Raw genomic sequence first — 7,904 nt, forward strand, 5'->3', positions numbered from 1 at the left:
CATGAAGACATGAACGCTTCTAGCCGTAGTCTTCCACACAAGCTTTAGCTCCTCACGTGACGAAGCGTGAGGTAGATCAAGAAGGCAGCGCTCGATCTCCCTGAGGTAGTCGTCGATGTTGGACTCTTGACTACTGGGATCAAAGCGCTCAATGTCCTTTGCCAGGGACTCAAGCTGATGGGTACGCAGGCCATGACTTCGGGGCGGGTAAACGCGGTCCGAGTCATCTGAAAACCCGTAGTCACTTGGGTCACCAAAGCGGGAAGGACGATTGCTCCTCCTTCGTGTAGGGGGCGGAGTCCGGTTGGGGTTAGGTCGCGAGCTACGTGACGTTGAGCGATCGTCCGCGTATGAGGATCTAAAACCACTCGCTTCTCGTGAGTAACTTACCCCTGTCCGGAATGGAGGTGGAGATAGGTCAAACCGCAAAGTAGCACGGCTCTGGATGGATTGGGGTACACTCCTGGAGGGCAGTGAACCTGTGTCCATCGGGCGTGCTGCTACTGGGGCACGGTGACCATCACGAGTGATGGGGTTAGATGGGGTCCAGCCAAGGGTTTGGCTGGATGGATTAGCAGCAGAAACGTTCTCCGTATCTGAGTCAGGTGATTCTAAGGAGAACAGGTTAGCAGCGGTACTTACCTGTCTGGCTTGTGCCTCCTTAACTCTGGCCTCTGCTTCCTGCGTGGCAGCCTGAAGCTGCGCATACGCGGCGTCAGTCTCCTCCAGCAGCCGAGCACGATCTTCCTGTGTTCGGGAGACCTCGAAACGGTAATCCCGAACCTCCCTTTGTAGGTTGGAATTACCGCGCTCTGCAGCTTGGAGCTGCGCCTGGTGCTCGGCAGCTTGCAGCTGCGCTTTGCGGTCATACAACAAGACTAATTGACCGAGCACATCCGGGACGGTGCGCTGTGGCTTCCCGGTCGGCTGGTTGATAAACTCAACCAGCTCTATTATCTTACCTTCTACAGTGCTAGCACTGTAGCTATTAAGATTTTCTTTCTCCTCGAGGGAGAGCTTGAGGAGGCCAGCGACCGCATCCTGCAGGCATGGATCGGTGGACTCCTGGGGAGCCTCAGCTCCTGACTCACGGGTGTCGTCACTACTCATTTTGCTGAGCTAGTAAACGATAACCCTGAGATATAAAATAGAAAGTTGATACTATGTTGCTGAAAGAAAAATGCACAGGTAAGAGGATTTGACCTGTGGATTACAAAACTGTGTTAGATTTGTTAAAGCTATCAGGCTAAAGTGTTACTCAAATCCTTTGGATGTTAATGAGTCCCTTTAGCACCTTCAGTCAGTAACAGCTTATGTTAATGGGTTAGGGATTCCACAAAAACCAAATAGCAACCAAAATTGCTATTTCAAACAAACAAGACAAAACTAACCACTAATCCACACTTAATCAGTCCACACTGATCTTGACAAATTCTGAAAAGAAAATTAATTTTCAAAAATCAAAATTTTTGAAAAAATTAATAAATCAAAAGTGACTATTCTGGATTATTGTACATGAATATTGCAATAACTGGTATCAGAGAGCCTCACACGGGGCACCATTTGTAAGGGATTTACAAATGGAACAGGTTTGGTTATTAGCTAATTTAATAATAATATTCATAGAATTATTATTATTAATAAGAATTATTAATCAACATTAATAATGAACGGGGCACCACCCTGGAATCAGGGACCAATAACCAAAACGTTAATCCAGTCTCATAAGGGGATTGTTCACTCCAAATGCCAGTATTTAATCACTACTTTACATTTAGGAGATGAACGGTGAAGGGTGAATCCGAGCACTAACTCTCATAACCAGCCGCTATTACAATATGAATGCACAACAAACACAGACAACTGCTATTTAAAATAAGACCATTTATTTAAATATAGTGATCTCAATCAACAATAAACACTCTAACAACATCAATCTAAATCAATAGTTATTACAGCAGTAATTACTAATTAACAACACTTTTAATAGACAAATGGATGTTCTACAATGCAGCTCTAAGCACTAAACTAGAATTAAACAAAACACAAAGTGAGAGAGAGAGATGTGTGTGTGTGTGTGTGTGTGTGTGTGTGTGTGTGTGTGTGTGAGTATGAGAGGAGGTGTGAAATGGGAGTGTGTGTGTGGAGGAGGAGCAAAGGACGCTCGAGGTGGCGTCACCACGTAAGTGGCTACGTCACGTGAGGGAGGGGTTGCTCGAACGTTACAGATCACGCACGAACGGGGGTGTGAACCCCACGTGTCCTGTAAGGTAATGGGGTGAGCCTATGTGAGGAGGCGTGTCTATGTGTGTGTGCGGTGTGGGAGGAGCAAAGGACGCCCGCGGTGGACGTCACCACGTAAGTGGTTACGTCACGCGAGGGAGGGGTTGCTCGAACGTTACAGACCACGCCCAAACGGGATGTGAAAGTCCCGCGTGATCAGTAAGGTGGGAACGTGAGGAGGCGTATCTACGTGTGTGCGTGTGTGGGAGGAGCAAGGGAAACCCCGAGGCGGCGTCACCACGTAAGTGGTTATGTCACGAGGGAGGAATTGCTCTGGTGGCGGAAGCGCCACGGAAATTACCGACTGCGTACGAACGGGAGGTTTAAGTCCCACGTGTCGGCAAAGTGTTTGTTTGTATGTGGTAGAAGTGGAGGAAAAGAAAGGCGGGGAGCGCCTTAAAACAGTATCACAGTCAAAACAGTAAACACCGCAGCAGCAGGAATCCTAACTGCCGCGCGAGAGATGTAATAGCTGGATTATTATTACTCAGATGCTCGGCCGGCAAACTCACGTTTGTCAGCCGTGCACTGGTCTTTTAATAATAAACTACAGCTACAGATCTTCACGTTTAGCAGGAGCTAACACAAGGAGCACACAGTAATCAGACAGTCAGCAACAGTAAACAAAGCAACATAAACAAGCAAAGCAGAGCAAAGCAAGTAAAATAAACAAAGCAAACAAACGGACTCGGCGGTCCGTACGTTTAGTATAAATCAACAATAGTTATTAACTTATTGGAATATACAATTTCACTAGTCTCTGCCCAGACACAAGCCTCTGACTTGAATCGCTTCTTCGGAGCGATAGTGGAGTATATCGTCGTTAATTGGTCCGGCGGCGTCGCAGGCTCGGACAATAATGGGCCGTTATGATGCTCGTCAGCTGATGAACGGCAGGCTGGACCTCCGTGTGGCAGCGGAGGGGGAAGCAGCCAGAAATGAAGGAAAAGGCGGTGCGCTCGTTTCCTTTGATGAAGAACGGTTGTCCTCGGCTTCCTTGGTGAAGCCGGGCTGTATCCTTCCTTCTGCAGGGATGTGGATCAAAGTCTGATGGACACAACAATTTCTTAAACTCGGCCAGCGAGGTCAGGAAATTGTGGCTCGAGTCTTAAGGTGAACGCGTCAGCGTTGGGTACCTCCTGTAGCAACGTGAAGTTGCAGTGGAAAGGGGATGAGATTCAGGTTAGCGTGCTTTTATCTCCTGTGAGGTAGTGGGCATTTCACCGGAAAGACCCCACATTTCCTGTTAGCCTCATCCAATGGGAGCCCTTGTTTGGGTTCAAAATTAAATTTCGCATGTAGATGCGAAATTTCAAGAGCCGGGCAGTTAGGTCCCCTGCTGTGATCAGGCTTCTGGTTTCCCATGTAGGCCAAGGCTCTTTGTCTCGTGAGGTCCCTACAACTGTACCGAGTTAAACCACTGATAAGCTGTGAACCTCTTTGTCAGGGTTTTTATTTACTACACATTTGTTTAACCAATAATGATTGACAGCACTGCCTGAATGTTGATTTGAAATGAAAGTCATATCCAGAACTGAGGCATTACCACTGAAAACACTTTCAGAACCACACAGCACACAGTGTGAATGAACCCAAAGTGTGAATGTTCTGTTTTGGTTCCAGTTCCTCCTGCAGGGTTCCCTGCTGGTCCTGTTATTGGAGTTGTTGTAGGACTGCTGCTGCTGCTGCTGGCGGTCTGCATCGCTGGACTCTTCATCTGGAGGAAGAACAATAACGGTGAGGAACAGAGATGTTTTTATTCCTCTGATTAATTAAAATAAATACCTGTGATAGTCTCGTCCTGCATATTTAGTGTGGTACTTCTGGTAACTCAATCCATTTATTTGACTGTGATAGTGAAGCACAAAATGAAATGTGAATCATTTTCTAACATTGTTTTCTCTCATCTGTATTTCAGGGTTTCGCCCTGCTAACAGTAAGTATTATACTGTGAAATGTTTCACATTATACACAATTATATATATATTTTCCCCCTTGTGGGCGAGCAACTAATATCCTGTTCACCATAAAAACAAAAGTCCGGCATAATGTGGACACCAATATGACAAGGATTTCACTTTATATACTACTTATTTTGACAGCGGGGCAGTGAACATAGAAGAGGATGCTGAACTCCACAACTTTCTGTCTCAGAGGACTTTACAATCTGTACAACATATATTTAATTATTTTTATTATTGTTATTATTATTATTTTTATATTCCTGGAAGTGAGATCAAAATGTCATGGTCTGGCACTGTACCAGAGAACATTGGACTTTTTCTTTTTGTTATAAGTTAAGTACTGTCTTATCTCCTCCTTTTGGTTTATTAGTTATGTTATTGTGATTTTGGTTTGTTTTGGATTTGGGTTCTTTTATATTCATGCATTCCAGTGTTTCCTGTTTTATTTTGAAATTCACTCTTCCTGTGTCTTGTCTGGTTTTACTTCCTACCTTTGTTGGTTTTCCCGCCTTTTTTGATTGTCTGCCCCGCCCAGATTTGTTCCACCTGTGTCTAATCACCCTCTTGTATTTAAGCCCTCTGTTGTTGTCAGTTTGTCATTGACTACTGGAGCATGGTTTGAGGGAAAAAATGACATGGGCTGTACATGTACAGAAATTAGTGGACAGATGTAAGAAAGTACTGAATGTAATGAGATGTTTAGTTGGAAGCGAATGGGGGGCAGATAGAACTGCTTTGAAGGCCATATACATTGGGTTAATTAGATCAACATTAGATTATGGTAGTGTAGTATATAGATCTGCAGCAAACACATCTTTAAAAATGTTGGATACCATACAATATCAGGCTCTGAGACTATGTACAGGTGCATTTAGAACGACTCCAATAGCAGCATTACAGATATAAATGCCCTTAGAAATGAGAAGGATACAGCTATCACTTAGCTATTGGGTTAATTTACAGGGCCATAATCAAGATCATCCAACTCAAGACACTTTAAAACTTTGTTGGGAAAAGGAAAAGAAGGAAGCAAAAAGCTTTGGATGGACAGTGATCCAGAAAACAAAAGAATTTGAAATGGATAAATTAAATATTAGTCCAACAGTACCATTACCAGCAAAACCACCTTGGATACTTTCTGATGTCTCAGGCTGCATCCCAAAGCTCTTAATTGCATCCCTGCTTCCCTCACTTGAGTCTCATCCTTGCGTCTTAGTCCCTCCCACCAGGGAAGCATGGAGACATGCAAGGAAACCATGCGAGGAGAGAGGAAACAAGGAACGTTTTAAGAGACATGAGACGTCGTTTCCTCTGAAGCGTCACGTGAAGCGACGTCCGTTTCTGATGACAGCAGCAGCTGATCAAAGCTGGATCAGCTGTCAGTCGGCTTTAACAGCTGTTGATGTCTGAACTGTACTAATACTAATAAAGACAAGCGCAACCTGCAGTCTGTATTTCTACTGTGTCAATATCTTTATATTTATTAATTATTAGTGTCTGTAGTTATTGATATTCTGATTGTGAGTTCATTATTTAATAACCCAGAATATGACTATGGTGTCTTTTGAACACTGGACATTATTTATTAGGCTGAATGTTTGAGGGAAAATGTAAATGATGTAACTCATATCAAACCAAATGTTCAGGAATTATCAGCCTCATGTGACTGAATGGAAATGAGGATAATAATGTAAAGGGGGTTTGTTGCTGACAGACAGACTCTCCGTCTCTCTCTGACTTTAATAGTATCAATAATAAAAGTTAAAGGGGGAAATAACAGATCATGAGAAGAAAAATCATTCTAATACATGAAAGTTATTTTAAGTCTGTTTGTCAGGTCTTATAAAGCTCTTTCAGTAACAGACTGCTTCACTGGCGTTGTGTGAAGCAGAGATCCTGCAGGTCCTTCTGCTGCTAGAACACCTACAGTTAACACAGATTTGAACTAGATGGTGAATCAGAAGACAACTAAAATATAAAATGTTTAATCTGTGATCTGTCTTCACTCCGGTATAAAACTCCAGTGATGTTGAGAGGTAAAGTTATCAGATCAGTCCGGTCAGCAGCAGCGTCCAATCAGTAACTGATATCCAATAAGGAGGCGTGTCTATCAGCAGCAGCGTCCAATCAGTAACTGATATCCAATAAGGGGGCGTGTCGGTTGGTAAAAGACCTCCGTGAAGGATGCTGCCGTGTATCTTCGCTCATCGCTCCTCAGAGATCCCTCCTCGCTCCTCGCTCTTCTGTGCAAATAAGAGCTTTGGGACGATCTTCAAGACGGCGCACCAGAGCAACTTCCGGTTCGATCGAGGATCGAGGAGCAAAAATACGAGCTTTGGGATGCAGTATAAAATCAGCAACTTGACTTTTCCCATGTGGTTTACTGGAGACAATCCATATGCAGTGGGACTATGTGACCCTAATGTTTGAGAGATCCATACACAAAGTTTGTAAGTGATGTAACTAAATAGTACTGATTACAGTTTAGTGAGTCGAGACGTTTCTTGCTGCAGTCTGAAAAAGTGGATGAAAAAGAAATTAAAAAAATGTATTTAATCCAAGATTTTAAAGATAGTCCTAATTTGAATTGATATCATGGAAACCTGGAGAGAGGAAGTAAAGAACAACATTCCCCTCTGCTGGTCTGTTAAAGTGATTACTAAAAAAGAACAACTACAATGTGATAGAAGAGCAGAACTTTGAGGTGTGACATGAGAATAAAAATAAATCTACCTTAGAGCTGAGACGATTAAGCGATTAGTTGTCAACTATAATCGATTAATCAGTTTGAGTCATTTTTGTAAGAATGAAAAAGGTCTAAATTCTCTGATTCCAGCTTCTTAAATGTGAATATTTTCTGGTTTCTTTCCTCCTCTATGACAGTAAACTGAATATCTTTGAGTTGTGGACAAAACAAGACATTTGAGGACGTCACCTTGGACTTTGGGAAACACTGATCGACATTTTTTACCAATTTCTGACATTTTATAGACCAAACAACTAATCGAGAAAATAATCGACAATGAAAATAATTGTTAATTGCAGCCCTAATCTATCTAGATCTCTCCTCACAGACTATGAATAAAAAAACTACATCATTCAGGTTTTGTTGTACAAAGGTGGAAAGTAATTTATTACATTTACTTAAGTACCTAAGTACAGTTTTGAGGTACATACTGTGGTTCAATCCCCGGCTACTCCGGTCACATGTCGATGTGTCCTTGAGCAAGACACTTAACCCCAGTGGTGTTGTGCCCCTTAAACAGGGGAAATAGTGAGAGAGAAGGATGAATAAATCACACACGCAGCTCTTCCCTTCACTCGTCTCTGTATTGAGTGAGGAAGAGGAGCGCGATCCCCCTACTGGAGCCCCGAGGCATTACCAACAGATCAACGCAAAATCAACCCACACACACAAGGATCTGCATCACCTATCTGCATTATTCCTCTTTCTATTTCACTGCATATGTGCTGCATAGTCTCTACAGTGACCAGTGTTGATGCATATTTACATCCAAAAATTAAATGACATGTCCTGAAAATGATACAGTAATAACTGAGACAACAAAGAAATTAGCTTTTCTCTAAATAAATGAATTATGCCTGAAAAATTAATTATTCTTGCATTATTCTTGCCTGTCACAGTGGCGGCCGGTC

The 7,904-nt window shown here is 42.9% G+C and overlaps 1 long non-coding RNA gene across 2 annotated transcripts; it reads left to right on the top strand.

The window, feature by feature from the left end:
• The first annotated feature begins 3,355 nt into the window (after positions 1-3,355).
• On the top strand, positions 3,356-4,702 carry LOC141763671 (uncharacterized). Of its 2 annotated transcripts, XR_012593112.1 has the most exons (3): positions 3,356-4,020; positions 4,202-4,219; positions 4,386-4,702. It is a non-coding gene; the product is annotated as an uncharacterized LOC141763671 (long non-coding RNA). The 2 variants fall into 2 exon arrangements; XR_012593111.1 differs by lacking the exon at positions 4,202-4,219.
• Positions 4,703-7,904: the final 3,202 nt, after the last annotated feature.

Source organism: Sebastes fasciatus, unplaced genomic scaffold (assembly GCF_043250625.1).
Source record: "Sebastes fasciatus isolate fSebFas1 unplaced genomic scaffold, fSebFas1.pri Scaffold_144, whole genome shotgun sequence".
Lineage (NCBI taxonomy): Eukaryota > Metazoa > Chordata > Actinopteri > Perciformes > Sebastidae > Sebastes > Sebastes fasciatus.